Raw genomic sequence first — 17,487 nt, 5'->3', positions numbered from 1 at the left:
GATCTTCATCATGGTCTGTCGATCGATGCGAGTTCATCGACATCGGTCGACACCATTGGGATCCGCCGAGACTCATGGAGCTTTCGATTTCGAAATCTCCTTCCTCAAGCTTTTCATTTCTCACCACTTGCCAGAAATCATCATCTATGATGGCATTTACGTGGTGTTTTTCTTTGTCGGCTCCTGCCTCTCTAGCGAAAGCTTCTTGCCTCTTTATAGTCTCGCCCGTCTGAATTACTTGGGTTTCAAGTTTTCTCACCTGAGTCCCTAAGGTCTCGATTTTGGTGTTCAGATTGTTGTAGGCAGAGTCTATCTTACCGTTGAAATCCACGGTGATTTGTTGTTGTCCCAACAGTACTCGATCAAGCATCTCTTCGATCTTGCTTTCCTGAGTCTGGGGTGGTGGATATTGGTAGTAAGAGTTCGAGTAGCTCTTGCTGTTGTTGAAGGGTTTTTGAAATTGTGAACTTTGATTACTTCTTTGGCCATTTCCAAAGAAGTTTCTGTTTCCGCCTTGGTTTCCAAATTTCTGGAATCTGGTACCTCCGATGTAGTTCACATCTTCTTCTCCTTCTGTATCTGCTACTTCTCCTTCAGCTGAACAGACTTGCTTCCTAAGAAGCTCGTGCACAACATCTAACTTAGCTCTTACTTCGTCCATCTGTTCCTTCCCGATATAGGCTACAGACTTCTTCCGTTCAGAGTCAATGTTTTTGGTGCTGCTGCTGTTAGCAAGGTTTTCGATAAGTCTCACAGCTTCCAACGGATTCCGAGTAGTGAAGTTTCCATCACTCGCCATATCAAGAGCCATTTGATACTGTAAGGCGAGACCTCGGAAAAAAAGTGCTTAGCAGCTGCACTTCATTAAATCCGTGGTGTGGACAGTCTCGCTGGAAGAACCTAAATCTAATCCATGCATCTTAGAAAGACTCTCCAGCCTTCTGCGAGAATGTGGAAATTTTGTTCCGAAGTTCTTCACCGCGCGCCTCATCAAAGAAGTTTCGTAAGAAAGCATTCTTGATGTCGCTCCAGGATGTTAAAGATCCTGTGGGTTGCTGCCTAAGCCAGTACATCGCTTCTCCATTCAGCGTGTATCTGAAGAGCTTGCACAGCAGGTAATCTTCGGGGACTCCTTCCATCCGAATGGCAGCGATTAGATCCTCGAACCGTTCCAAATGGTCCATAGGATGCTCGTGCGGTTACCCAGAGTAGGGTATCTGCGACAAGAGAGTGTAGTATTGAGGCTTTAGCTCGAAATTCTGCTTCTGGATCTCCAGAAGTCGAATAGCTGACCTGTTGGAATAGTACTCATCTGGGCGATTGTAGTCGGCCAGTGGTTTCGATCGAGCGTCCTCATCTACAGGTTGAGCAGCTCCTGTAGCATCAGCATCAGGGATTACCGTTCCCTGAGCATCTATTTTCTGACCTGTTGCATTACGCATATGACCGGCCTGGTCATACATGTTTCCGTTCTCATCCTGAGTTAGAATAATAATGTTTACCATTTTTGACGACACGGTATCGATCGACGTATGCGGTGTATTATCGATCGTTGTCAAACGATGGAGATCGATCGACGATGACGGTCTGGTGTCGGTTGACGGTTTATTATGCGTATCGATCGATGACGAAGTGGTTGCGTCGAGCGATGTGGAACGTTGACCTCTATGGATGGTGCGTACCAAATGAGCAGGATCGTCTGAGAACAGCAAGTCTTTCTCCTTGTTGCTTCTGGTACCGTTGGGCATGCACCTGAAAAGACAAGAAAAAGAAAAATTATTAGAAAAAGGGGGTAAAGAAAAGAAAAAAAATTAAGAAAACTAAATCTAATGGCGATCAAAGCTCCCCGGCAACGGCGCCAAATTTGATACCACTCAAATTACCCTAAGGAGTGTTACTCTCATCAAAAGAGGTTCAGATGTAGTACTTAGGGATCGAATCCACAAGGAGCTAGGGAACAATTAAATCTAGTGTTTATTAATTCTAAAGGTTGTAATGTTTTAATGAAATAGCAATAGTAACGAGCGAGTAAATGATAATTATAACTTAGGTTAGAAATGGTATTAGATGCAGGGCCACTATTCAGGTGTTGGAGATTATAATTCCTATAGATGCCTAACTGTTGAATGCATGATATATTAGAGCTCATTCGCTTAACTCAGTGATCAGCTGTCGCATGTACCACTGGTTAACAGACTAGATCTTGTGTCTCACCGGTTAGATGCATACACAAGAGAGTGTCGATCGATAGTCTATTAAGACGTCGACCGATACACTTTTGCCAACATCGATCGATTGTCAGTTGAGGACATCGATCGACGGGTTCTAGCCAGGCCTATGCGCGAGTATGAAAATGCTCTACTAAGATTCTAAATTGGCGGTTAGCCCTCTCTAGCAATCCTAATATGATAGATAGAAGTCAGAATGGGATAACAAGGGTGCTTGAATATGCAATCCTATGATCAAGTTCTAGTTAGCTAGGCTAAAACAAGCAATGAATACAAATCTATCATGAATATCACAACAAGGCAGATGTATAGTTTGGGGCTAATCCCACAAACCTATCTGAACCCTGGATCTAACAGTTGAACTACTCAGACATAGCAAAGCAATTCATATCAATAGATAAATAGAAACTCATAGAATAGATGATAAGAAAATGAAACAAGGAGTTCCAATCACAAGTGATCTTCTCTCCAAATGAAACTTGTAACAAAACTAGGTCTAGAAAAGAAAAGCTCTCCATGCCGTCAAAACACTTGCAGTATATATTCTACTAGGTTAAAAACTCGTCAGGGCATTTTAGTAATTTGGCTTGGCCTTGGTTTTTAAGTCTGCTGAATCCAAAATGTCGCGTCTGGTGTCTCGACATCGATCGATGGTACTTGTGTACATCGATCGATATTAATCTTCATCTGTCGAGGCATTTCCTGATATCGATCGTCAGCACTGATGCGCATCGATCGATTATTCTTCCACTCATTGACCTCTAAGTGGTCAGCTCGGGTGAAATGTCCTTTTAGCTCCAAAATGCTCCAAAGTCATAGCTTTACTCCGAAATGCACCTGAACCTGAAAACATACCTAGAAGAGTAGAAAACATAGATATATATATATAGTAAAATACTAATATACCATGGATAAAAATGGGTCAAATCCAAGGTATATCATAGTCTCCTAGTGGGGACCGGGAGGTCGGTGTCCTGCCTGGGGTCCGGAGGAATTCAATACCTGAGTACTTTTCCCCAACAGTTTGCCCATTATTTATCGATTTCGTCAGCAAAAATCAGGGAATAACCTGTGCACTCAAGTCAACCGGAGTTGCTCATTCTCAGCAGGCTTCCACTAGGCAGGACTTTGCTCCAGTAATCTCACTATCCCGAGTTCCTCTCACGCTAGAGCCATACTCTGAACCCGGGGGAGGACCGATTCCCTTGTAGTAGACCGAGGCCTGGCGGTATCTTCTTGAACTGCTGATTTCTTGTTGAAGATGGCGAAGCTCGGGACTTTTAGCTGTATCTTGGAGATGATGGAGCCTGGAGATTTGATAATCCCTGAAGAGGAGGCCTGATGATCGTAGAGGCAGGTCTGGAGGGTTCTGAGTATTTTAATGAGATTTCTCATGCTTGTTCGTCCTGAGGTTCCAAACCAGGGTTAGGACCTGATGTAGTTTTCATATTCGGCACCTGGATAGCTTCTATCGATTCTTCCCCGATTTTGGAGATTTCTCCTTCAACGTAGGAGATTCGCTGATGTTGCACTTTTTGTCAAAAGGAAATGATTTGAATTTTGAATCTTCGTCGAAACCCATAATTTATGAAGCATGCGGCTTTTCGGGAATGCTCCTAACCGATTCTGCTTTGTAGGCTTTTCTTTTCCTCCTTCTTTCTATATTTCTCGCTCATCCGTCGACGATATTTCTGATTCAGGTACAATTTTCTTTTGTCCTTTTTCTTGTTCTTCGGATTTCTCTTGGTAGATCGAGTCTCTTAGCTTCTTAGGTTTGTGGGTTAGCTTTCTTACTACCACGATCTGTTGGATAGGAGTTATCAGAACTATGTCTAAGCGCTCCGCTTCCTCTGTTCCTGCGGTGGCTGATAGGGCTAGATTGAAAAGAAGGATGGATTCTCAAGTTTCTCGATCCGACAGCTCCTCAGAGCCGTGCGAGGGATCCGGCTGCGAACTGATGGCTCCCCTACCGCTGTCCTGTGTTTAAGAAGCTCCCCGTTAGTGGGTCCTGCTTCGTCGGTTGGTGAGGATGACCTGGCAGAGTGGCGGAAGAGATAGTCCCTTCCTCCTTTCGTTGCTCTCCGGGTTCCTACTTCGGAGGAACGTGCCTCTAGCTATATCCCGGGAGATCTCTTTTATTCCGGCCTCGGGGGGGGGGGGGGGGGGGGTGATTCGTGCCCTGATTTTTGGTTTATGGGGAAACCGAAATGGTGAGAACTGACATAACCCAATGTCGTCGCGATTCTCGGGAAGTGGGATACCACGCACATTGGCTTGATTTGACTTGTCGGCCATTTTTCAAATCGTGTGGTTGAGATCGATAGTTCGTGGCCGGTTAAAATTAAACGCTTCAGGAACCATTTTTTATGTTTATATATTATTCTTTACTGAATATATCGTCTTCTTCAACACAACAGTTTTACTTTCTCTCTTATTTTCTTCCTCTTGGTATTTCTTCCTGTTTCGAATTTATGGCGTCTGAAAAATTCAGTCCTGATCTCCCAACGATTATCGATGTGAAACATATCGAGGCCATCTAAGAACTCTGGCGAGTTGATTATGCCGTCGAGATCGAAGTTCCTGGCGACAATGAAACTCTGGAGACTGTGTGATATGCTTTGGATCGAGAATCGTCCTGTTTGGTTCATGGACACGTTACAAGGTGGCGTTTTTTTTACCAGCTCCACCAAACTGAGGTTTTCATGTCTGATCATGCCAGTACTACTGCCCGTGTCATTCCATCTGATCATTCCGTCCATACTGATCATAATTTTCCTTTGGATCGTGCTGATCAGACCGTCTGTACTGACCCATCTGATCACCCCGACCGTACCACGTATGCTGTCCATCTTATTGACCCACGAACGTCCGTATTGGAGCTCAGTCTGGAACCACTACCTAGAGATGGATTTGATCGACACACTTTACTTTTTCCCATCCAATTCAACATTCTAAGACTGATACACGCCAGATTCAACTAGGAACGAGAAGAATCCGAAGATGTTCACAGATTTTCTCTTATGGCCCTTTTGGTGCGTCTTGCGTGTCCCGAAAGCTATCCTGAAGTCCTTTCTTCAGTGCCCGACCCATTGATGGATTTCTCTCATCCATATTTCACTAAGGCATGGAAACTCAGCTGTCTGAAGACTTGTCTTACACCAGTACACATATTGATCCTGAAAACCAACCGGCGGGTCATGTGGAGTGTCCGGCGTGTCATGTGGAGTGTCCGGCGTGTCTGTGGATCGTCCCGCGTGTGTCCTATCCTTACCTTCATAGACCTGCACGACCAGAATGAACCTGGACATCAGCTGAAGAGTCATTTTTTCAGATCTGGAAATGAAGGGTCTTTGACTCTCTTTAATATTTTGTAGTCTTTGTTTTCATTTTCTAGGTGTAATTTTCCACAAACTCTTTAAGTCTTTCTTTGACTCAAACTAGTATAAATATGTAATCACATCCAAGGAATAAATCAGATTGTTTTCCTTTTTAATGAGTTTATCTCTTTGTTCTTTGTTTAGAACACCTCTTAGTTTTCTTAGTGTGGTTAGCTCCGAGTTAAACGCCTTTTTCTTATTGGACCGGTTCGTCACATCGGCAACAGATCGAGTTTGCTTCCTTGTCGGACCTGTGAGTCATATCAGGCGACAATCAAGCACCCTGGTAGTATCATTGGGCCATCCGCAACCATTTGTATCACCGTTCATTCCATCAGTTCTCCTTCATCACGGATCAAATCCATATCTTTCCTTACCGGTAGAGTGTTCGTTCCTTAGGGCGCATCACTGTCAGGCCGGGGTACTGCGGGGCCTACATGTCGCATTTCGGATGAATAATGATGGCATATTCTGAGATCAATTCTTGATAATTGTGTTGTTTTGAGCCTTGATGATATTGTGGTTTACAACACTTTCTTTGAAAACATCTTGAGTTTTTGATAGTTGATTTTCAATCTGAACTTTAGCTTGTGTGTTCAGATGTTGAGCAGGATATGCACGTCTTGAAAATGAATACTATTGTTGCATATCTTGATTAAATCCAGGTCTGTAATGTCTACTTTTATGTGCATCTTGACAAGCTGAAATGTGTGCTACTTGTTCTTGGTAAAGATATCATGATTTTTTATTTGAACAAGTATTTGTCTTGCACATTTGATCCTGGTCTTTTAGTGTTTGTTTTGAGTATCCAGGAAAGACAGGTTCAGCCTCTGAGAAATGAAAGAATTGACCGTGGCCAACAGCCTGAGATTTGGAGAAGCTTTGTTGTCCAAGCCGGCTACCTTGGAGATGCCAGCGACAGGGGTTCAGTCCAAAAAGGATATCTCAACAATCAAAAGGTCTTTTGTCATGAATCCAATTTCCCTGGAAAGCCAACTAACCAAGGATTTACTGAGGCTTAGAATCACTTGAAAATCTTCAAGGAGGAAGCAGTTATGAGTTTTCCAAACCAGAGGTTCTCCAGTCTGTTTATCCGCGAGTACCAGACTTCAAAAGGAGATTGAGGCCCAAGAAAGAAGCGGCCTGAGCCAAAACCGATCCTCCATGAACCAAAGGTGTTTCCTCAGTCAACTTACTGTCCAAACCAAAAGCACTGTAAGTATCATGGGTTGATTGTCTCTGCTCATCATGAAAACGTTTTGAATCCGAGAATTTCCAAAAGAAAACACATCTTTACTTGGTTGAAAAACGTTTTGTTTAAACCTTTTAATGAATTGTTTTCATTGAGCTGCGCTTTGAAAGACATTTGGTTTAGGAAAAGGCATGAACCAAAATTGCTTAGGAAAAAAATCAATTTGATTTCATTCATGATGAGAATTTTTCGAAATTGGCACTGTATCATTCTTTTCCTAACAGTTTCACAGCTCGGCCTGATTTTGATATCGATAAACTGAGTTTTGGGAAACATTTTACTTGTTTGAAGTTTGCTCACGTTCTTGATGATTATCCTAAGAGCTTGGATCCTGTTTTTGATGACTTCAGGTTAGAGAAACCCTTTGATTATTTCTTTCGTAGATTTGATGTGGTTTGTCTAGTTGTTTTGAAAGTGCATATAAAGGATCAGTTTCTGATGGAAGCAAGCAAACGAGGACGACATAACACTTGTGTTCTTGGAACATGGAACTGGAAATACTTGAGGAAAACAAGTTCAAAACTCCAAGGAATTAAGTTTCTCTCCAAATTTATCCTTCAACGAATTTTACTTGTTCTTAAAATTCTTTTTGTCTGATTCATTTTCTTTTGATTCAGGTAAAATGGATTTGAGGACAAATGCTTTTGAAGAGGGAGGGTATGATATGCCCTGGATCGAGCACCATCCTGTTTGGTTCATGGACACGGCCCAAGGTAGACTTCTTGTTTACCAGCTCGACCAAACCGAGGTTTTCATGTCGGATCATGCCAGTCCTACTGCCCATGTCATTCCATCTGATCATTCTGTCCATTCTGAACATAATTTCCTTTTGGATCGTGCTGATCAGACCGTCCATACTGACCCATCTGATCACCCCGACCGTACCGCGTGTGCTGTCCATCGTATTCACCCACGAACGTCCGTATTGGAGCTTAGTCTGGAACCACGACCTAGAGATGGATTTGATCGACCTACTTCACTTCTTTACCAGCCAATTCAACATTCTAAGACTGATAGTCAAGACAGGTTCAACTTGGGACGAGAAGAATCCGAAGATGTTCACAGATTTTCTCTTATGGCCCTTTTGGTGCGTCCGGCGTGTCCCGAAGGCTGTCCCGACGTCCTTGCTTCAGTGCCCGACCCATTGATGGATTTCTGTCATCTATATTTCACTAAGGAATGGAAACTCAACTGTCTGATGACTTGTCTCACACCAGTAGACATCTTGGTCATAAAAATCAACTGGCGGGTCATGTGGAGTGTCGGGCGTGTCTGTGGATCATCCCGCATGTGTCATATCCTTCCCATCATGGACCAGCACGACCAGAATGAACCTGGATATCAGCTGAAGAGTCATTTTCATTCAGATCTGGAAATCAAGAGTCTTTGACTCTTTTTAATATTTTCTAGTCTTTCATTTTCTAGGTGTGATTTTCCACAAACTCTTTAAGTCTTTCTTTGACTCAAACTAGTATAAATATGTAATCACATCCAAGGAATAAATCAGATTGTTTTCCCTTTTTATGAGTTTATCTCTTTTTTCTTTGTTTAGAACACCTCTTAGTTTTCTTGGTGTGGTTAGCTCCAAGTTAAACGCCTCTTTCTTATTGGACCGGTGCGTCACATCCGGCAACAGATCGAGTTTGCTTCCTTGTCGGACCTATGAGTCATATCATGCGACAATCAAGCACTCTGGTAGTATCATTGGGCCATCCACAACCATTTTTGTCACCGTTCATTCCATCAGTTCTCCTTCCTCACGGATCAAATCCATATATTTCCTTACCGGTCGAGTGTTCGTTCCTTAGGGCGCATCACTGTGAGGTCGGGCTACTGCAGGGCCTACATGTCGCATTTCGGAGACGGAGGCTTGTCATTTCCTCCTCCTCGTTTTCTTCTTGAGGCGCTTGCGGAGCTTAGGATGGATTTTGCCCAGATGGCGCCTAATTTCTACCGCTACTTCTTGGCTTCGTGGATCCGAGCTAGGGAGGAAGGTCTCGAGTTTGGCCTCGGGGTATTAATGCAACTGTTTGCTATTAAGCAGAACAGTGGCTTCCCTGCCACGATGATTCTCGCTCCTCGAGCCGGCCGTTCTATCATAGACGGTATCCCTAACAGGGACAACCGGTGTAGAGAGAAGGTTTTTGTCTTCAAGATTAACCCAGCGTCAGTCAGCGACTTTGATTTCGGAAGGACCCCTAGGGAGTGGTCTGACGAGATTGGTAAGTTTTTGTTTTTCAAAGTGAATTCTGCTCTTCGATCTCTTTTGGCGTTTTTTTAACTCTTCTCCACTTATTTGTAGAGCCCTTTTGTCCTGCACCTATGACTCCCGAGCTTCATGGACTAATCGCCACTCTGCGGCGAGGTAACCCTCGATGGCTCGCATTTACCGTAGATCAAATTGGAGCTGCTTACGCTCTTGCACCGGGTGAAAACCGAGCTACCCCTACTGGTCTGGCGGCTCCCGTTCGACTAGAGAAGGGTCGTCGTAACAAAAGTAAGCTGATCTTTCTTTTCTCTTCTTTTTCGAAAAGATCCGAGCTAGATTGTTTGAGTGTTCCTCAATTCTCCAAATCTGTTTCGTTCAGGAGCGAGGGAGAGGGAGGTATTACCCAATCGTCCTGGCGAGTCCTCTGAGCCCGGGTCATTGGAACGAGCTTAGAAAGCTCGGCGCGGACCAACTGTAAGAAAAAGGTCACAGGCTCAGTCTCCTGGCCTTATGGCTAGGCCGGTGTCGATCGCCGTTCCTGTTGGTGGGGCCCGAAGGACGTCGAACACTTAAGCCGGTTCGGTCGGTGATCAAGCTATTGATGACGACGTCGATTCATCGACTCATCGACGCCGACGTCGAGCTCTATAGAATATCAATTTTGTGAGTTTGAATTCACCGAGCTCGGGGCTTCCTCCGCTGTTGCGGGTTTCTTGCGAAGGTACTTCTCAGGTTGACCCGAGTGCTCATCTCCTGGAAGTGCATGAGACCTCTTCGTGTAGATTTTTGTACGATAACGAGGTACTGATCCTCGAGAACCCGAGCGTCTCGCCTTGATCTGGCGTAAGATCAGGGAGAAAGGATGGAAGCTTCCTTCTTTGGGGGACATGTCAGAACGTGACGCTTACGTTCGGATGGCGGTCGCGAATGCTAAGGTAATCTATCCTGCGATTGCTTCTGGCATTTTATTTGGATAAAATGATGGCCGTCTGAACTTTATTATCGCCTTTGCTTAGGCTATGGAGGCGAGCAATGAATATGCCGCTTTGATGGAGAAGCGGCTGGCTGACTTTCCGAGCAAAGAGGAGGTCGGGAGTCATCTTCTCTCCATTCAGCAACTTCGAGGTGAGTTGGAGGCCATTCGAGTGATGGAGCTGCAGGGTGCAGTCGAGATTGAGGGACTGAAGGGGAAGTTGCGTGCTGTTGAGACGGAGAAAGTAGCTGTTCAGAATGACCTCCACTCAATGAAAGAAAAGCATAGGCGGGAGATCAAAGTTCGTGACGCGGAAACTCGCAAGGAGTGCGATCTTGCTCCTCCTTCTCTGGCTCGAGAATATGACGCGGTTCTGACCATGGTGAAGGATAAGCTTCAGAAAAAGAAGAAGGAGACGGCTGCGGAGATTTGTTTGCAGGAGGTGTGAGCTCGTATTGAGGCTTTGACCGAGTACAACAAAGGTTGTTTCGAGCTCGAAGAGGAGTTGGAGCGTCTTAGATACCAGGAGGTCTCACTCGATGTTGATTATGGTCTTGCTTTGGTGTCGGATCCATCCCTTAGTCGCCTCGAACTTCCTGAGGTTTCTGGTGACTCGGTCAATCAAGACTGATGCAAAAATTAATCTGCTTGCTTTGGAGTTTGTAATTTGCTTCTTTTTTTTCCTTTTGGTTTGTTGAAGAAACATATGTGTATTCAAAATGAATTATCGGGTTAATACCTTTCTAATCGAATGATTTTTCAACTTTAGCTTCATTGAGCTTGTTTGTTTTATCCTTTAGAAGGCGTAAAACAGAGACTGATTAGGAATCTGTTTTGTGGGCCTTTATACGGCCTGAAGGCATAATCGATTGGGTGGGTTATGCTAGTAGTTCAAGTCTTCTAAGTGATAGAAGGAAAGTGACAAAAGTTTGTTTGGTTGTTTGGGCTTCTATCACTTAGAAGACTTGAACTACTAGCATAACCCACCCAATCGATTATGCCCTCAGGCCATATAAAGGCCCACGAAACAGATTCCTAATCAGTCTCTGTTTTCTACGCCTTCTAAAGGATAAAACAAACAAGCTCAATGAAGCTAAAGTTGAACAAAGCATTCGATTAGAAAGGTATTAATCCGATTATCCATTTTGAACACATATATATGTTTCTTCAACTAACCAAAAGGGAAAAAAGAAGAAGCAAATTACAAACTCCAAAGCAAGTAGATTAATTTTTGCATCAGTCTTGATAGACCGAGTCACCAGAAACCTCAGGAAGTTCGAGGCGACTAAGGGAAGGATCCGACACCGAAGCAAGACCATAATCAACATCGAGTGAGACCTCCTGGTATCTAAGACGCTCCAACTCCTCTTCGATCTCGAAACCACCTTCGCTGTACTCGGTCAAAGCCTCAATACGAGCTCGCACCTCCTGCAAACGAATCTCCGCAGCCGTCTCCTTTTTCTATTTCTGAAGCTTATCCTTCACTACGGCCAGAACCGCGTCATATTCATGAGCCAAAGAATGACAAGCAAGATCGCACTCTTTGCGAGTTGCCGCGTCACGACCTTCGATCTCCAACCTATTCTTTTCTTTCATTGAGTCGAGGTCATTCTGAACAGAGACCTTCTCCGTCTCAGCATCAGCCAACTTCCCCTTCAATCCCTCAATCTCGACTTCATGCTGCTGCACCGTTACTTGAACGGCCTCCAACTCACCTCGAAGTTGCTGAATTGTGAGAAGATGACTCCCGACATCTTCTTTGCTCGGAAAGTCAGCCAGTCGCTTCTCCATCCAAGCGGCATATTCATTGCTCGCCTCCATAGCCTAAGCAAAAGCGATAATAAAGTTCAGACAGCCATCATTTTATCCAAATAAAACGTCAGAAGCAATCGCATGATAGATTACCTTAGCATTCGCGACCGCCATCCAAACGTAAGCGTCGCATTCTCGCATGTCCCCCAAAGATGGAAGCTCGCATCCCTTCTCCCTGATCTTACGCCAGATTAAGGCGAGACGCTCGGGGTTCTCGAGGATCAGTACCACGTTATCGTACGAAAATCTCCACGAAGAGATCTCCTGCACTTCCGGGAGATGAGCACTCGGGTCAACCTGAGAAGTACTTTCGCCACGAAGAGGTCTCCTTCACTTCCAACGTGATTTAAAGAATGCTTTCTTGCAGATTGCTTTATCCAATTCTCGCTTAGTTTGCATCTTGTTAGGAGGAAAGGGTGGCAAAATCCTATACACTCTCTCTACTGCCGGCTTGGCAGGAGTAGAGCGTCGATCAACATTGTCTTCATTCTGTCGATCGATATTTACCATAGTCGGTCGATCGTCATTATTCCGTTCTTGTCGATCGATTTCCACATCTTCTTCCGACTCCTCCTCTTCTTTATCGAGGTTAATCGTTGCCTTTTCAGCTTCAGGGGGTTTTTCTGCAGAAGTGATTTCTACAGTGCTCGGGGAAAGGCGTTTTCCGCTTCTTAGTACCACAGCACAACCTTGACGTCTTGGGTTGGTGTCAGTTTTCCAGGAAGGAATCCTTCATCCCTTCTGACAAACCCAGCGTTATGCGCAACTTGGCTATCCAATTTCTTGACATGCTCACTCAAAGTTTCAAACTTCTCATGTAAATCAGAATACACGGAATCTAATTTTTCATCGAGAACCGCACTCATTTTCTGCTGGCCTTTTAGAACTTGCCCCATCATATATTCCAGCTTGCTCTTATGAGTTTGTTCTGCCTTGTAGGTCCTTGTGAAGCTTATGTTTTGCTGCTGATCGGCAAGTCTTTGTTTGCGAAAGCCAGTTTCATCGATGAGGTCTACATGCTCTTTTTCATCTCCTTCACGTAGAAAAGTCTGACTCTCATCGGTAGACCAAACTTGCTCATCTCCAATCACAAAAGCATGAACTAAATCTGACGTTTCTTTCACCTCAGATATCCGATCTCCATTCGAATTCTCGGCCATCTTCCTCCTCTCGAGATCAGTCTTTTTGGCACTAGTGCTAGACGCCACATTTTCAATGAGCCTTGTAGCTTCTTCAGGTGTTGGTTTTGAAGTTCCCTTGACTCGCAGCGTCCAAAGTTGCTTGGTATGTCCAGTCGAGACCTCTGAAGAAAATATTAAGTAGCTGGATTTCGGGAAAACCATGGTGTGGGCAGTCTCGCTGATAGGCTTTGAATCTCAACCAAGAAGCCTTAAAAGCTTCAGTAGTGCCTTGAGAAAAATTATTGATCTTATTCCTAAATTCCTCGGTTCGTGCATCATCGAAGAAGTTGTTGAGGAAGACGCTTTTGATATCACTCGAGCAAGTCAAAGATCCTGGCTGCAATTGTTTCAGCCAGTGCCTCGCATCTCCAGCAAGGGAGTGCGGGAAGAGTTTGCAAAATAGGTAGTCTTCAGAGACTCCATGCACATTGATGTTAAACACAAAGTCCTCAATGCTTCGATATGGTCTATGGGGTTTTCATGAGGAAGACCATGAGAGGGGTCCTGACTTACTAGATAAAAATATTTGGGTTTCAGTTCAAAGTCTTTTCTTTGAATTGCTGGAGGACAGATCGCAGACATGTTAGTGTAGAACCGATCAGGTCTGTCGCAATCTCCAAGCGCTCGGTGATGCTCCGGCCAGCATTCAAAACAACAGCTACTCCAATAGGAATTGGAGCCCTATGTCTATAATTAATTTGGTTTGATGCATTGCATACTCGACCTTTTTGATCTCCTACAACTACTTTTTCATTATCGAAACAGGTAAGAACATACTTACTTGCTAGCGGAATGTCGATCGACTTTTCGGTCGACCCGTCGCTCGATGTTGTTGTCTGAGCGTCGATATATTTCGGGGGCGAAATTCATGTCTTCCATGTTAAGTACCTGTGTCAGCAGGGGAAGAGGAAAAACTTAAGCAGAAGCAGATTCAGTAACCCTTTAAACTTAAGTCCCCAGCAACGGCGCCAAATTTGTTATTACTCAAATTACCCTAAGGAGTGAATTACTCTCTCAAATAAGAGGTTCCGATATAGTACTTAGGGATCAAATCCACATAGACTCTAGGATTACACAATAGATTTATAGTATTCGAATTAAGGCTAGATTAAATGATTTATAGGTTTTAAAGCACTAAATGAATTGGTGAGCAAAATAATTGCTCGATTGATTTTATTTGAGGTTGTTTATAGTTGGGAGAATAGCTAGATTTAGGTATGTTCTTAGGTATGATAAGTAATACTTAAGTTGGGTCTTTAGGGGTTTATTGATATTAATTGTTCTTGAATTCAAACTAAGATATAATCAATCTGATTATCTAATCTGGATCTCGGATTTCATTATCGTATGTTAATCGCGAGAAAGTGTCGATCGATGATTCGTTAAGAACGTCGATCGTTACACTTTTCAAAATTTTGATCGCCAGAGATGTCGTTGCGTCGATCGATTCTTCTTCCAGAAAGCTTTACGGACAAGTTTGATTTATATTCTCTAACTCACTAGATCAACTCTCGTCTGTATTTAGTCAGTTAGATCATACTAGTTTATTTTCACGTATTGGGTCAAGCAATGGCTTGATTCTAATTAATCCTAAGATCTAAGTTTAAAGGGTGATCAATCCTAAACTTAGCTTTGAGAACAACTAGATGAAGAACTATGTTTTTAAACACCCTAGCAACAGTTTAATTCAGTATTACATGTATCAACCTATTGAGAAACCTAAACCTAACAGCAAGAACTACTCAGACATATTCATAAAGCACGCGTCTCCCTCGCGGTCGCCACAGGCGACTGGCACACGTCTTCTTCGTGGTATCCATGGGCGACCAGTTCCTCGTCTCTCCGGGTCGCCACAGGGCGATCAGCTCCTCATTCTTCCGGGCTGGCATGGAGCGGTCGTCACAATGCTTACGGATAACCCGCCAGTCATGTTCGACGTCCCGTTGATGTTACCGTTGGAGAATTACGATTAAACAACTAAAGTACGTCTTTCTACGAATTCAAATGGACCGTGCAAAAAGACAATGGTTAAATTAAACCGCGTGGGCCGCATAGCCGGTTTGAGTATTCAACAAAGACGAAGCCGTATCAAGAACGACTCTTTGGGAAATTATCCGTAAGCAAACCAACAAAGGTCCAAAGCTCTGAAGCAAGCCCGTCTGCAAAGAAAAGAGCCCAAGGATATCATGACGGTTTAACTTCCATACGCGGGAAAGGATAAATATTAAGCCTTGGAGAAGAAGATAAAGATGGAGCAAAAAAAGGAATATTCTCGAGAAGAGATAACTACGGCCCGAGGATAGAAAAGGAAAGCGCAAGCAGACTTAGGTGGGATATATTAGAAGAACCAAGAGAGGCTTCAAAAGGGAGAGATAGAGAAAATAACTTAGCATCTAGAGCAATAGGTTACTTTCCGTTTATCAGAATCGAGCTGCGTCTCAACTAGAGTTTTTATAGTCTTAGGTTATCGAAACTAGGAACGAGACACAATTCTTTTTACTCTTAGAACTCTCTGCACTTAGAAATTTTAGGCATTATTCTTGACATGTTCTGTTTCTATGACTGGCACCTGACTACCAGACGAACTCGCACAGGCAGTTCGATCTCTTGGTTCAATCTTTCGATCGAACAACGTTCGGCTTGATCCTTGAAAGGGGTACGTAAGAAGCCTTTCATAAGGTTCAGTCCGAAATCAAATCAAAACCTTTTTCGTGTCTTTTTCATGTTTTGTTATCGAGCTGCGACTCAACTAGGATTAAGGTTTTAGGTTGCTAGAACTATGTAACTCGCTGATAAATCTTGTGGGCAAAGCTTTTTATTATCTCTTGTAATGATCGCAACGCTCTTACGAGGATTCAAAATAAGATTTACCTTTTCTATAAATTCGTTTTTTATCTTTTCATATTCTCCGCATTTATTTGGTCACTTATCGTTGGCTCTCGCAGAAAATCCGGGACCTCAGGGAAAGTTAGGGTTTCTTGACTTTTCTCCAATTATGAAAATCGACGGTGTGAATTTGGTTCCCACAGAAGTCTTGGTTGTGCATGGGAAAAATAATTCAACAACAATCACTAATTTTGGTCTTTAGTCAAAGCTTCATTTCTAGTTTCTATGTTTCTTGTTTTTAGTACATTCATTCTTGTTTTCTACAACTTGTAGCCTATATCATCAGGTCAAAGAGCCACGAAATAAGGCATTCATTTTTCCTCCTTTTATGAGTTTATCTCTTTTTTCTTTGTCTAGAATACTTCTCGTTGCTTGTTGAGGTTATCTCCAAGTAGACAACCCTTCCTTTACTAGACTTGGGCGTTATATAAAGCAACAATCGAAGTTCGGTAGTATTAAGAGATTCTCCGCCCCTATTTTGTCACCATTCAATCCATCAGTTCTCATTCGAACTGCCTGAGTTCATATCCAAAGTCTCGTTGAGCGATCCTTCCTAATTTGGGCGTATCAATAAGGTTGAGAGCCAAATGGCAAAATGGGTGGAGAGAAAAAATCAAAAGTTGAGCAAACAAAAAGAAATACATGGAACAGTGACAAGGGCCTCTGCTAGGGCTTCCCAGTCACTGCATATGGATGGAAAAAGTGGCTCCAATTCTCCTGGTCCGGATCCTTCACAGAAAAGTCTGAGCAATAAGAAGAAGAGTAACAAAAATAAGGGTCGTTCCAAAAAACATCATCATCAATGACGGGGGTTTTCTGGAATATTTGTGGTCTTAACAAGCAAAACAAGCATGATATTGTTGTTGGGGTCAAAAACGGTTACGACGGAATTACCACCCGAAAATCCTCGGAGATCGTATTTCCGAAAGAGATAGTAAAAGGAGAGATGTAATTTTCGTAAAAATAACCAATACGAAGAAGTATCCTTTGGGATTCAAACCGAACAAACCAAGCTCGGTCACCGCACATACACGCCGTCCGATCGCTATGCAGCAACCAAACCCTAGCCAAGCTCGGTCGCTACGTAGCGACAGAGCTCGAGCCAAAGCTCTTATACCTTGTTGTAAACGCTCATACGCAGATTCGGAATAAGATCTTCTTTGCTCTCTTTTCGATTTCTTATTTTTATCGTTGTTGTTCTCGTGTTCTGATTGCTTGACGTGTGGTAATTAACAGATATCCGGGTCCTCTGGGAAATTAGGGTTTTCCTAGTTTCCTAATTTTAACGGAAATCGACAGTGCGAATTTCGGTTCCCACAGTTTGGCGCTAGAAGGAGGGGGGGTACGAATCAATCTAACCCGCAAAAGCCACACACAGTCAGACATGTCAACCAACGACGCGGATAACGTGCAAACTGCTCTTAACGGAGGCAGCGGCACCGATCTCCACACTCCAGTAGCGGACGTATCCGCAGCCAACGCGCAAGCCAACGCCGCGACGCTCGAGGAGTTCAAAAAGATGTTCGCCACCTATGAGAAAAGGTCGGAAGAACAGGATAAGCTCGTGAA

General features: G+C 43.6%; 1 long non-coding RNA gene and 1 other non-coding gene across 2 annotated transcripts; both read left to right on the top strand.

Annotated features, from left to right (window-relative positions):
• Positions 1-867: 867 nt before the first annotated feature.
• Positions 868-973, top strand: LOC117132247. The gene has a single exon (XR_004455807.1). It is a non-coding gene; the product is annotated as a small nucleolar RNA R71 (small nucleolar RNA).
• A 1,995-nt stretch (positions 974-2,968) lies between these two features.
• LOC117132046 lies at positions 2,969-16,918 on the top strand. Its single transcript, XR_004455459.1, has 2 exons — positions 2,969-10,001; positions 10,083-16,918. It is a non-coding gene; the product is annotated as an uncharacterized LOC117132046 (long non-coding RNA).
• The last annotated feature ends 569 nt before the right edge of the window (positions 16,919-17,487 follow it).

This window comes from Brassica rapa, chromosome A02, assembly GCF_000309985.2.
Source record: "Brassica rapa cultivar Chiifu-401-42 chromosome A02, CAAS_Brap_v3.01, whole genome shotgun sequence".
Lineage (NCBI taxonomy): Eukaryota > Viridiplantae > Streptophyta > Magnoliopsida > Brassicales > Brassicaceae > Brassica > Brassica rapa.
This window is presented reverse-complemented; position numbering and strand designations above follow the sequence as displayed.